This window comes from Rousettus aegyptiacus, unplaced genomic scaffold, assembly GCF_014176215.1.
Source record: "Rousettus aegyptiacus isolate mRouAeg1 unplaced genomic scaffold, mRouAeg1.p scaffold_m13_p_5, whole genome shotgun sequence".
Lineage (NCBI taxonomy): Eukaryota > Metazoa > Chordata > Mammalia > Chiroptera > Pteropodidae > Rousettus > Rousettus aegyptiacus.
In genome coordinates this window covers 3385-17763 of record NW_023416308.1, presented here as the reverse complement: position 1 = coordinate 17763, position 14379 = coordinate 3385, and the positions used below count along the sequence as shown (strand labels likewise).

Sequence of the window (14379 nt, the reverse complement as noted above, 5' to 3'; positions counted from 1 at the left end):
ACCCTGTTGATGGACACCCCTGTGGTTTCCCACGCTCCGTCTTATAAGCAGCCCCATGAAGGCACCTCTGCCCTCTGCCCTTTACCGGATGATTGTGTCATGGGAGCCCGGAACTGCACCAGGGGCCAGCGTGAGTCTCCTGGAGCACGCAACCCCCTTTTATGTGTGTGACTTTGACACTCCGGACTGTCACCTCCAGGAATAGGCCCTTGATCCTCACCTCCACCCCCCCGCTATGCTAGCCGACGTGGGTGCTGAGCAGCTTGTGTGGTACAGCAGGGAAGAAAGTCAAGTTCCTGCCTTTGGGCTCACAAAGAGCAGTGCGGGGCGATCATGGGTAGTTGCTACTAGGGTGGTGTGAGGTGAGGGGCTGCAGAAAACCCAGGATTTGTGGGCGCTCCCTGGGGGCATCTCCTGCGAGAGCACCGGTGCTCAGCTGCCAGAGCTCAGGGGTCCCCTTTGCCCCGACTCTGCAGACCTTGGACTCACGCATCCCACCTTCGCCGAGCGGCATGTCCGAGCCCCAGTGATGTGTGTTTCCATTCTAATGCCTTCGCTCACAATTCACATTCCCCCAAACGCACAAATATTTCTGTTTTAAAATAGTTCTTTATTTTGAAACGATAGCAAAATCAGGAAAAGTTGCAAATCGAACATGCAGACCTTTTCCCTTTGAGCATAAGTTGCAGGCCGGGTGCCTTCTAACACCTTTGTGAGTTTCCTTCAGATACAGAATTCGACATATCCACAGGGAGACCATTGAAATCAAGAGATCAGTACTGAGCCTTTACTGCCTTCTAATCGCCAGACCCCCTTCACGTTTAATCGCGTCTCCCAATAACGCCCTAAACTGTGAAAGAACTTATCCCGTGCCACGCGCACGTGCTGCCGTGACTTGTGACTCCTGGCACAGTCCACAGCATCCCCGGACATTCATGACCTGAATATTTTTGAAGAATACAAGCCAGTTATCCTGTAGAATGTCCCCCAAAGTGGCCACGTGTGATGCATTTTTGGAAGGAACATTCCATAAGTGAGGCTGGGTCCTTATGTCATGTGGCACATGACTGATTGTTCCATTATTGGTGGTATTCAGTTTGATAGCTGATCAGGGTGTTGTAAGCCAAACTTCTGCTCCATAAAGTTACTCTTTTTGTAGAAGTATTTTGGGGGATAGTGCTTTCAAATATTTATAGGAACCACCGGTCAGGACATCAACACAGGAATTGTGGTGGGGCACAATCTAACCCACGTCAGGGTCCCTACCTCTGCTGGCGACTTCTGATCAGAGGAGAACCTGCAGGGGAAAGAGGGCCTGGAAGGCTAATTGGTCAGTTGGCATTTCCTCATTTCAGGGTCCATTGTATTAATGTTTATTTATACTAGTAAATCATCCATTTTCTAGGTTTCCATTTCAATTCAATAAGTTTCTCCTATTTGGTTTTAGTTTCTCTAGGATGAAGAAAAGCCGTTGGTAGTTCTGTCCATAAGAAGTGACAGGCTTAGAGCCCTAATTTAAAAAGACCAAGCTGGTCTCAGTGTGGAGGTTGGACTGGACGAGAGGGACAGGACGCAGGGAGACCACTGAAAAGACTGGTGAGAGGTGGCACTGGCCCGAGCTGAAGTGGGGACTGTGACAGCGGAGAAGACTGGGGACAGGAAATGAAGACCAGAAAGGGCTGTGGGTAGTGCTGTTCAAGACAAAGGTGGCATGGATGACAGTGAGCACTTAGGGGAACTTTGGCTATTTGGACACCAGTAGGAGAGCTCATTCAGCCAAAAGGACACTATTTGCTAAATCCTTTATTTATGTGGCCCATAGAAAGTGGAGAAATGACTACAGGGAAGAGAGAGGGAGTGCTCTTCACACGTTGGGGAGAAGCTAGCATGCACCACCTCACTGAACCCTCACAGCTCCCCTAAGAGGAAGTAGTTATCCCCGTCTGCCAGATGAGGAGACTGAGTTTCCATTTCTTTGCCTGAAGTCACTCAGAGCTAGTAGGTAGTGAAGCCAGAAGTCAGCTCGGTGCCCGTCTGGGGCTCAGACACTCCCCAACAGGGAACCTACCACCCTTGACTCTATTCTGAGCACACAAGAAGCTCTTGTAAGTTGAGACCTCAGAGGAAAGGCACACGGGCAGAAGGTGGCCAGTGCTCGAGACCAGAAAAAGAATATATTTTAAAAGGCCAGAAGACGGCAGGGAGTGGAGGTGGGGAAGTCATTCTTATAGGAATTGGGTGCTGGTTGTACTCCATCCAGTGAGAGGCCAGGCCACCTTTTCCCTCCTCACCTGTCCCCATCCCCAGCTGCCTGTCCGAGTCCCACAACGAAAACCAGCTTGGCTGAGGACATACATGGCAAGCTGGACCATTAGCTTATGTGCAGATTTTCTTCAAATTGTTTGACCAAGATTCATACCAAAGCTGTAAGGACTATTTGAATTACTCTATTTGTCCAAGATCCTGTGTGAGTGTAGAGTCCTGGACTTAGAACTGTTAGAATCAGTCTTCAGTTTAAATACTTTTAAAATGAATATTACACATTTCCTGCCTCATTTGGTAAATGGAAGCAATATGTTAGATGAGGCATGTGAAGGTCATAAAACAAGATTTATTTCAAAGTGAACTTAGCACCAAGAATCTGAATTTTTATTTTAATAAGTGGGCAGAGACCTTAAGGAAGGAAAAAGGTCTTCTTTGCTGCCATCTCGTGTGCATTTTGAGAATAACACCCAAGTATATGTCATTGAGTTTAGGTCATCATTACTATTTCTGCTGCCATCTGGTGGGAAATTTGGGAATAACACCACAGTGCAAGTTATACAAATTTATTTTCCACACCCATCTCATGTGCATCTTGGGAGTAACACTAGAGTGTAAGCAATTAAAAGTTTTTCTCTGGTGCCATCTGGTGGGCAATTTGGGAATTACATGACAGGGCTGCTTATAGAGTTACTTCTGCTGCTTTTTCATGTTGATTTTGAAAATAACACCCGGGGCATGTCATTATGAAGAGATTTTTTTTTTCTCTGCTGCCATCTTGTGGGTATTTTGAAAATAACACCCAAGTGTATGTCATCATTAAAATCTTTTTTTTTGCTGCCATCTGGTGGGCATTTGGGGAATAACACCAGATTGCATGAAAGAAAAAAAGTTACTCTTGCTGCCATTTGGTGGACATTTTTGGAATAAAACCTCGTGTAGGTTACCGTAAATATTATCTGCCTCCATCTATTGTGCGTCTTGAGAATAACACGAGTGTGATAAAATTTGTTCTTGCTGCCATCTTGTGGGCATTTGGGGAATAGCACCACAGGGTACATCATGAAAACTTGTTCCTGCTGCTATATTTATTATGCATTAACAACAACAAAAAAAACACCTCGGGGTATGTTGTTATTAAAAATTCTCTGCTGCTATCTGATGTGAATTTTGGGAATAACACAGAAGAGCATGTCATGAAAAGTTATACTCTGCTGCCATCTCGTGGACATTTTGAAAATAACACCCTACCGTAAGTCATCCTCAGAATTTTTTTTTACGGTGCCATCTTGTGGGCATTTGGAATAACCTCTCACTTTATTCCTGCTGCTATCTGGTGTGCTTTTGAAAATCACAGTCAAAGGCCTGTTCTTATGAAAAGTTTTTCACTGTCTCTATTTCATGTGTGTCTTTGGGCAAAACACAGGAGCGCATGTCATGAAAATTATTCTCTGCTGCCATCTGGTGGGCATTTTGGGAATAACACCAGAGTATAGGTAGTCATGAATATTTTTCTGCCCTCATCTCATATGCATCTTAGGAATGATAGCAGAGTGTATATAAAAAAGATTTTCTTGTTGCTATCTTATGGGTGTTTTGGGAATAACACCACAGTGCATATCGTAAAATGTTATTTCTACAACTGTCTCACATGCATTTTGAAAATAACACCCTTGGGAATGTTATGAAAACTTTTGTCTGCCACTATTTCATGCGAATCTTGGGAAACACAGGAAAGATAGTCATGAAAAGTGTTCTCTGCTGCCATCTCATGGGTATTTTGAAGATAACATATAAGTGCATATCATAAAATTTATTTAATGCTGTCATCTTGTGGGCTTTTTGAAGATAACACCCAAGCGTATCTCATAAAACTTTATTTTCCGCTGCTACCAGGTGTGAACTTTGGGAATAAAATCCGAGTTTAGTTTAGATACAAATTTGTTTTCTGCACCCATGTTGTGTGCATCTCGACAATTATACCAGATTGTAAGGAAAAGTTGTTCTCCACTGCCATCTAGTAAGCATGTTAGGATAACACCAGTGTTTTATCATCATAATATTTATTCTCTGCTGCCATTTGTTGAGCATTTTGGGAATAACATCAGAGCATAAGCAATAAAAAATTCACTCTCTGCTGCCATCTGGTGCGCACTTAGGAAATAACAGTAGACGGTAAGTAATCAAAAGTTATTTTTTGCTGTCTTCTGTTGGGCACCAAAGGATTAAACTGTTATTGTTTGTTGCCATGAGTATTTATTCTTTGCTACCATCCTGTGGGAATTTTGGGAATAACAACGCAGGGCATAACATGAAAACTCAGTTCTGTTGCTCTCTTGTGTGCGCTTATAAAATAACACCCAAGGGCATGTCGTTATGAAATTTTTCTTTGCTCCCGTTTCATATGAAACTTGGAAATAGCACAGGAGTGTGTGTCATGAAAATTGTCCTTGTAGACATTTTGAAAATTTCATCTAGTTCTATGTCATCCAAAAATTATTTTCCTATACCATCTAGTGGGAATTTTGGGGATAAAATCTTAGTGTAGGTCATCATGAAAATTAATTCATCTTCTGTCCCAATCTTGTGTACAATCTTGGGGGGAATTACACAACAGTGTAAGTAAAAAAATTATTCTCTGCTGCCATCTGGTGGGCATTTTGTGAAGCTCACAGCATATATCATAAAGAATAACTTCAGCTGTTATCTCATGTGCATTTTGAAAACGATACCTAATGGCATGTCATTGCGAAAAGTTACTGGCCATGGTCATTTCATGTGCATCTTGGGAAAAATCAGAGAAGTGCATGTCATGAAAAACTATCTTCTGCTGCCACCTCATGCCACTTTGAAAATTACAAACCAGAGTATGTCATCATAAAAATTCATTTTATGCTTCAGTCCTTTGGGCAACTTTTTGGAATAACAGTCCAGTGCATGCCATCATGATAATATATTTTCTGCTCTCATCTACTATGCATCTTGGAATAACTTCAGAGTAGAAGGGAAAAAAAAATTACTCTCTGCTGCCTTCTGGTGGGCATTTTAGGAAGAACACCCAAGTGTAGATCATCATGAACATTCATTCTCTGCTGCAATCCGGTCTGCATTTTGGGAGTAACAACACAGTGCATGTCTGCTGCTCTCGTGTGCATATGAAAAATAACACTGAAGGGCATGCTGTTTAGAATTTTTATCTTTTCCCATTTTGTATGAATATTGGGAATGACGCAAGACTGCATTTCATGAGAAATTATTCTCTGTTGCCATCTCGTGGGCATTCTGCAAAGAAGATCACAACACATGTCATAAAGAATAACTTCAGCTGCTATCTCATATGCCTTTTGAAAAGGATACCTAAGGGCATGTAATTGTGAAAAGTTATAGTCCGTGGCCATTTCACGTGCATCATGGGAAAAATAAGGGAAGTGCATGTCATGAAAAACTATCTTCTGCTGCCACCTTATGCCATTTCGAAAATTACAAACTAGTGTATGTCATCATAGAAATTAATTTTATGCCGCCATCCTGTGGGAGTTTTTTTGGAATAACAGTCCAGTGCATGCCATCATAATAATATATTTTCTGCTCTTATCTACTTTGCATCTTGGAATAACTTCATAGTGGAAGTAATTTAAAAAAAAATTACTCTCTGCTGTCATCTGGTGGGCATCTTAGGAATAACACCCGAGTGTAGGTCACCATGAACATTCTCTGCTGCGATCTGGTCTGCATTATGGGAGCAACACTACAGTGCATGTCACGAAAATTTATTTTTGCTGCTGTCTCGTGTGCATGTGAAAAATAACACTGAATTTTTTAACTTCTCCCATTTTTTATCTTCTCCCATTTTGTGGGAATATTGGGAATAACGCAGGACTGCATTTCATGAAAAATTATTCTCTGCTGCCATATCATGGGTATTTTGAAAATAACACCCTGGTGTATGTCATTAGAAAAAATTATTTTTCTGCTGCCATCTTGTGGGAATTTTAGGAATAACATCGGAGTGTTGGGCATCATGAAAATTCATTTTCTACCACCATGTAGTGTGCATCTTGGGAATAACATTAGAGTACAATTAAGAAAAAGGCATTTTCTGCTGCTATCTGGTGGACATTTTGGGAATAGCATCCAAGTGTATATCGTCAGAAAAAGTTATTCTGCGCTGTAATCTTGGGCATCACTTAAGTAACACATGAATGTGTATTATTATGAAAAGTTATTATTTGTTGCCATCCAGTGTGTATCCTGAGAATAACTGATGAGTGTATGTTATTCTTTGCTGGCCAGTCCCGGGATGCGAGAACGCCCACCCAGACCTTCCGCAGGGCTGCGAACCGGCCAATGTCCGCGGTGCCTTAGCGCGGCTGGCGCGCGCTCCCTCGCCGCCGCCTCGCCGCAGAATCCCCGCACGCCCGCAGGAGGTGCGCTACCGGCAGGCGGCTCCCACGCCCGGGAGCCCGGGCTCGGGCTCTTAGGGCGGCAGGCGACAGATTCTCCCGTCTAAGTCCCTACCACCCTGAACGCGCCCGATCTCGTCTGATCTCGGAAGCTAAGCAGGGTCGGGCCTGGTTAGTACTCGGAAGGGAGACCGCCCCGGAGTACCGGGTCCCGTAGGCTTTTGCCGCCCCCTCCTTTTCCTGCCCTCCGGCCAGGGTTCCCTTGGTGGCCCCCGGGCCCTTTCCTTCCTGGGCTCCGCGGGACCGAGCCCCGAGGACCGCCGTCTCTGACACACGCTGGCAGCGCGCTCGCGGCCCCGGGACGCGGGACCGGCCACCGCCACCGCCACCGCCGCCCGCCCGCCCCGCCGCGCCCCGCCCCGGCAGAGGCCTCAAGCCTCCGCCGACACGCTTCTCCCTCCCCGCACTTCTCACCGTACAGCCAGGTGCCCTCCGACCAGGTGCGAGGCCGCCCCGCACACCGAGACACACGAGAGCGCGCGCGTGCGCGGAGAGAGCCCCTCGCTCACGACAGGCCTCAGCGAACAGCCACACACACACGCGCGGGCGCACACACACACACAGCCACACACACGCGCACACACGTGCACACACACACGCGCACAAACGTGCACACACGCACACACGCACGCGCGCACACACGCACACACGCGCGCACACGCGCAGCCACACGCGCACACACAGCCACACACGCGCAGCCACACACACACACACACGCGCGCGCACACACACACGCGCGCACACACGCACACACATTCCAGGGAGCCCACGCGCCTTTCCTTTTTGCGTCGGGACCCCCGGCAGGACTCATGGAACAGCGAGACTCCTCGATCCCCCTGTCCCGAGGCACGGGGCACGCGGCGCATGCTGCCTCCCTGCCCGAGCCCAGCCCCGGCACGACCACCCTCTGCTGTGGAAGCGGCCCCTTCAGGGTGGCCGCAGGGTCTCAGGGTCACAGTCGGGGTCCCGCTCTGTGCGTCGGTGCGCTTGTCCGCGTGTCCTGTCCCGCTCTCTGCGAGGGCAGGCACTGGTTCACGCTCTCTCGCGCGGGATCTCCTCTCTCGTCTCTCTCTCCGTCTCTGTCCCCTTCCTCCTCACTGTCTCTCTCTCTCTGTGTCTGACCGCAGCGAGCTTCCACGGCCGTCCCCTTCCCCAGTGACTCCGTCCCCTCCTTCATGGCTCTCACTGGGCCTCGTGCCCTGGACACCTGTGTTTTCCTTTCTCCTTCCCTCCCGGTCACTCGCTCTGTCTCTGGGTTTCTCTGTCTCTGTCTGTCAGCTCTCCCTCTCTCTGTCTGTGTCTCTTGATGGAGAGAGTCTAAGTGAAGGCAAGGGGCAGCGGACTGGGCGGGTCCCTGGTCCTGGTGGAGGGTGAGGGTTGTGTCAATCTGAAGCGATGCCTCGGGTTGTGACTGGGGGCTCCATGTATGTTCGGGCAGGTCAGGTATGGCTCAGCCGGAAGGGAAGGTGTGCGTCTGGGTCAGGGCTAAGACCGGACTTAGCCGGGCGGCATGTACCTAGGTGGGTAGGTGGCCGAAAGCATGGGGGGCGATGCCCGGGCAGTGGTCCTGCCAAGCGGCCAAGACTGGGGAAGTGGGCGGCCCCAGGCCTGGGCAGTTGGGGGATGCGAGAGTGGCCACCCAGACCTTCGTATTGCCGGGAACCAGCCAAAGCCCACAGGGCCCTAGCGGAATCCCTCACAGCTGAGGGAGATGCGCTGCAGGCACGGGCGTCTCCGGCGCCCAGGAGACCAGGCTCGAGCTCTTGGGGCAGCAGGGGACAGCTTCTTCCGTCTACGGCCGGACCCCCCTGAACACTCCTGATCTTGTCTGATCTCGGAAGCTAAGCAGGATCGGGCCTGGTTAGTACCTGGATGGGAGGATGCCTGGGAATACTGGGTGCTGTAGGCTTTTGCCGCTCTCCAGCCATGGTGCCCCTGGACGCCCCTGGGCCCTGCTCGCTTGCTGTCTCGGGGATCCCGGGCTGGGCCCGAGTCCAAGGGCTGCGCAAACATCCGCATGCCCTGCGCCACCGCCTGCCTCCACGTGCTCTCCTGCAGCCAGAAGCCCTGGGCTGTTTTCTCTCTCCGCTCCAGGCCTTTCCCTTCCTGGGGTCTGCGGGACTGACCCCCAAGGGCCGTGAGAGCTGTGTGGAGGGCGAGGTCAGGGACGAAAGTGTTGCCTGGTGGTATTTCCGGTGTCACCGCGTGGTTTTGGCTAGGTCCGGCTCCGCCTTGGTGGGGCCGCAGGGGAGAGGTGGGTCTGGGTCAGGGCCGTGGCTCAGACTTGCAGGGCCACACCTGCCTAGGTGTCCAGGTGGCGGAGAGATTGGCGGGCCACGCCGGGGCCCAGCTCCTGCCTAGTGGCCAAGACTGCGGAGGAGGGTGGCCCCAGGCCTGGGCAGTCCTGGAATGCAAGAGAGCCTACGGAGACCTTTGGCTCGGCTTGGAACCGGCCAAGGCCTGGAATGAAGGGGCGAGGCGGACGTGCTCTTTCCCCGCCCCACGAAGCCGTGCGCACAGCGCTGGAGGGCTCAGAGCGTGGGCAGCCTCTGCCTGGTGAGGGGTCTGCGCTGCATCACCTCTGGGGCCAGCGCGGCAATGCAGTACGGGTGATGCAACCCGAGCGGCACGAGTCGCAGAGGTGAGCGCTTGTCCACGCCAGCCGCGGCCATGGCTGCCGCTCTAGCTCCCGCTGCGGCTCTGGCTGGTCTAGAGGAGGCCGGCTGTCAATCAAGGTGCGGTGGGGACAGGGGAGGGGACAGGGGCGGGGTGGGGAGGGACTGAGGACTGAGGGAGGGGACAGGGGGAGGGAGAGGAGGGGACAGGAAACGGGGATAGGGAAAGACACTGCTGAGGTGATGAGGTACAGAGGAAGGGTCAGAGGGCATGGCCTAGAGTGAGAAGGGATATGTAAAGGACAGGAGTTATTTCAAAAGTAAGTATCAAGTGTGTGGATTTTTATTTTAATGGTGAGCAAAGCCCTGAAAGTCGGAAAATGCTCTTCTCTGCTCCCATTTCCTGAGCCTTTTGGGACGAGGACTGAGTTTAGGTCATGAAATGTTATTCCTTAACCTCTGCTGTCATCTCGTGGGCATTTTGGGTATAGCAGCAGAGTTTAGCCATTGAATTGTTATTCCTTATCCTCTGCTACGATCTGGTGGGCTTTTTGGGAATAGCACCAGAGTATAGGTATTGAAATATTATTCCTAAGCCTCTGCTGCCATCTCGTGGTGTATTTGGGAATACCAGCTGTGTGTCGAACATGAAATGTTTTTCCCTATCTTCTGCTGCCATCCCGTGCGCTTCCTGGGAATAACACCAGAGTTTAGGTATTGAAATATTATTCCTAAGCCTCTGCTGCCATCTCATGGGCTTCTTGGGAATAGCACCAGAGTTTAGGTTTGAGATATAATTCCTAATCCTCTGCTGCCATCTGGTGGGCTTTTTGGGAATAGCACCAGAGTTTAGGGATTGAAATATTATTCCGAAGCCTCTGCTGCCATCTCGTGGGCTTTTTGGGGAATAGCACCAGAGTTTCGGGATTGAAATAGTATTCGTAAGCCTCTGCTGCCATCTCGTGGAATTTTTGAGAATAGCACCAGAGTGTAGGCATTGAGATATTCTTCCTAATCCTCTGCTGCCATCTCGTGGACTCTTCGGGAATAGCACCAGAGTTTAGGGATTGAAATATTATTCCTAAGCCTCTGCTGCCATCCCGTGGGCTTTTCGGGGAATAGCACCGAGTTTAAGTATTGAAATATTATTCCTAAGCCTCTGCTGCGACCTCGTGGTCTTTTTGTGGAATAGCACCAGAGTGTAGCTGTTGAAATATTATTCCGAAGCCTCTGCTGCCACCCCGTGGGATTTTTGGGAATAGCAGCAGTGTGTCGACCATGAAATGTTTTTCCCCATCTTCTGCTCCCATCTCGTGGGCTTTTTGGGACTAGCACCAGAGTTTAGGTATTGAAATATTATTCCTAAGCCTCTGCTGCCATCTCGTGGGCTTTTTGGGAATAGCGCCAGAGTTTAGGTATTGCAATATTATTCCTTATCGTCTGGTGCCATCTCGTGGAATTTTTGGGAATAGCACCGGAGTTTAGGTACTGAGATATTTTTCCTAATCCTCTGCTGCCATCTCGTGGGCCTTTTGGGAATAGCCCCCGAGCGATGGCCATGAAATGTTATTCCCTATCCTCTGCTGCCATCTCGTGGACTTTTTGGGAATAGCAGCAGAGTGTTGGCCATGAAATGTTATTCATTATCCTGTGCAGTCATCTGCTGTGCATTTGGGGAATAACACCTGAAAATAGGTCCTCGAGTGTAGCTCATTATGAATATTCATTCTCTGCTTCCATCCGGTGGGAAATTTGGGAATAACGTGACAGGGCTGCTCAAAGTTATTTCTGCTTCTTTTTCATGTTCCTTTTGGAAATAACACCCAGGGCATGTCATTATGAAGAGTTTTTCTCTGCTGCCGTCTCGTGGGTAATTTGAAAATAACACCCAAGTCTATATCATCATTAAATTTATTTCCTGCCGTCATAGGTGGGAATTTGGGGAATAACACCGGATTGTACGAAATAAAAAAGTTTACTCTTTGCTGCCACCTGGTGGAGTTTTCAGGAATAAAACCTGGTGTAGGTTATTGTAAATATTCCTTATGTGCCTTCATGCATTGTGCATCTTGAGAAGAACACGAGTGTCATAGAATTTATTCTTGCTGCCATCTGGTGGGCATTCTGGGAGTAATAACGCAGCGCAGATCCTAAAATGTTATCTCTGCTTCTGTGCAAGGTGCATTCTGAAAATAAACCCAAAGTAACGTCATTAGAATCACCTTTTATCTACTGCCATTTCATTTGCATCTGTGTAAAGACACGGGAGGCCACGTCATGAGGTTATTCTCTGCTGCCATTTCAAGGGCATTTCGAAAATAATATCCAGGTGTACGTAAGCACAGGATTATTTTCTGAGGCCGTCTGGTGGTTACTTGGGAATAATGCCATAGAGAATGTCATGGGGAAAAAAAGTGGTGCTATCTCGTGTGCATTTAAAAAATAACACCCCAGGGAATGTCGTTATAATTTTTTTTCTCTGGTGCCTTTTCAGGTTAAACTTGAGAATAGCACAGGACCGCAAGTAATGAAAAACTGTTCTCTGTTGCCATCTCGTAGAAATTTTGATCATAACGCTCAGGTGTATGTGAGCATTTTGGGAATAACGCCACAGTGCGTCCCGTGAAAAGTTACCGCTGCCGCCGTCCGTCGTGTGCCTTTAAAAATACCACTCCATCGCGTGTCTCTATAAATGTTTTCTCTGTCGCCATGTCGTGTGAATCTCGGGAAGAACAAAAGTGTGTACGTCGTGAAATCTGTTCGCCGCTGCCATCCGGAGGGCATTTCAGAAATCATACCTGCGTGTCTCTTGTGAATACTCACCTGCCGCTACACTGTGAGCATTTTCTGAATAAATCACAACGCATGTCATAAAATGCAATTTTGGGGCCATCTCGCGTGCATTCTGAAAATAGACTCTGTGGAATGTCATTATGAAAAGTTTTCTGATGCCATTCCGCGTGCATCCTGTGTGAAACACAGGAGTGCTTGTCATGACATAATTTTCTGCTTTAGTCTTTGGGCAATTGGGAAATAATATCCTACTGTAGATCCTCTCGAATACTCATTCCGTGCTGCCATCCTGTCGTCATGTCGGGAATAACACCATAGCACACGTCGTAAGCCGCTATTTCTTTCGTTATCTCGTACAGTTAGAAAATGACACCTAAGGACGTTTGGTTGAACAAAGTTCTCGTACGTGGAATCTCGTGTGTATCTTGGGATAAACAAAAAAGTACACGTCATGAGAGATTATTCTCTGCTGCTGTCCGGTGGGCATTTGAAAATAACAGGCAAGCGTACGTTAATAGAAAAAGTTACTTCCTGTTGCCATCGGCTCAGCATTTTGGGGATGACACAGGAGTGCGCGTCTTGAGAAGTTATTTCTGCTATTACCTCATGTGCATTTAAAACATGACTCCCCAGGGTATGTTGTCAGAATTTTTTTTTACTGCTGCCATTTCGTGTGAATCTTGGGACTAACACAGCAGCGCATGTCTTGAGAAATTTGTCCTCTGCTGCCGTCTCGTGGACATTGTGAAAGTACTAGCGTATTCATAAATTTTGTTTTCCGCAGCAATCCTGTGTGCATTTTGAGAATAACAGAGTGTAGACCACAATAAAAATAAATTTTCTGATGCCATCGGGTGTGTATTTTATTATAAACACCTGAGCGATCATGAATATTCATTCTCTACTGCCATACGGTGTCCAGAAACGATCGATGTCATCATAAAACTTTACACTCTGCCGCCATCTGGTGGGATTTTGGGGAATAACACAGCGGCGCATCTCGTGAACAGTTCTCTCTGCTACTATCGCATGCATTTCAAATTAGCGCCCACGTGTATGTCATAACATTTATTTTCTGCTGTGGTGCAGGCGCGGGCGTCTCCGGGGGCCGGGAGGCCAGGCTCGAAGTTTTGGGAATGCAGGCGACAGTGTTCCTGGTTACGGCTGTACCCCGCGGAACGTGCCCGATCCCGTCTGATCTTGGAAGCTAAGCAGGGTTGAGCCTGGTTAGTACTCAGATGGGAGACCGCGAATACCGGGTGCCGTAGGCCTTTGCCGCCCCCTCCTCTTGTCGCCCTCCAGCCAGGGTGCCCCTGGATGCCCCGGGCCCTCGCTCACTTGCTCACTTGGTCGTTTGCTGTTCCGGGGGTCCCGGGTAGGCGACCGAGCTTAAGGGCTGCACCAAAGTCCATGCGCCCCGCGACATCGCCCGCCCCCACCTGCTCTCCTGCAGCCAGACCTGGGCTGTTTTCTCTCCACTCTGGACCCTTCGCTTCCTGGGCTCCACGGGGGGGTGGGGGCGGCGAGACTCAAGGGCGGAGGGCACTGGGCGGAAGGTGAGGTTTCGGAGCGAAGCGTTGCCTGGTGGTGTGGCCGGTGTCTCCGCGTGGTTCTGGCCAGGTCAGGCTCAGCCCCGCCGGGGAGCGCAGAGGTGGGGGTGGATCTGGTTCAGGGCCAGGTCGAAACTTATCAGGGCTGCACCTTCCTTGTTGCCCAGGTGGCCGAGAGATGGGCGAGGCACGCCTGGGCCGTGGTCCTGCCGAACGGCCAAGACGGGGAAGGCAAGTGGTCTGCGGCCTGGGCAGGTCCGGGATGCGAGAGCGCCCACCCAGTCCCTCCGCTCAGTCCCTCAAGGGCTGTGGTGGTGCCTTAGCGCGGCTGGCTCTCGCTCCAGCCACCTCTCTAGCGGAACCCCCAGCGCTCCCCCCAAGGAGGAGGTACGGTGTAGTCGTGGGCGTCTCCAGCGGCCAGGAGGCCAGGCTCGGTCTCTTGGGGCGGCAGACGACAGGCTCTCCCGTCTAAGTCCCTACCACCCTGAATGCGCCTGAACTTGTCTGATCTTGGAAGCTAAGCGGGGTCGGGCCTGGTTATTCTATTACTTGGGTGGGAGACCATCTGGGAAGGCCGGGTGCCGTAGGCTTTTGCCGCCCCCTCCTTTTGCCGCCCTCTAGCCAGGTGGCCCCTGGATGTCCCTGGGCTCTGCTCACTCACTTGCTCGCTGTCTCTGTGGTCCGCCGCGGGCGGCC

At 49.7% G+C, this 14379-nt stretch overlaps 3 pseudogenes; all 3 read left to right on the top strand.

The window, feature by feature from the left end:
• Positions 1-6766: 6766 nt before the first annotated feature.
• Positions 6767-6885, top strand: LOC118603449 (annotated as a pseudogene).
• Positions 6886-8515: 1630 nt separating this feature from the next.
• Positions 8516-8634, top strand: LOC118603691 (annotated as a pseudogene).
• A 4655-nt stretch (positions 8635-13289) lies between these two features.
• On the top strand, positions 13290-13404 carry LOC118603136 (annotated as a pseudogene).
• The last annotated feature ends 975 nt before the right edge of the window (positions 13405-14379 follow it).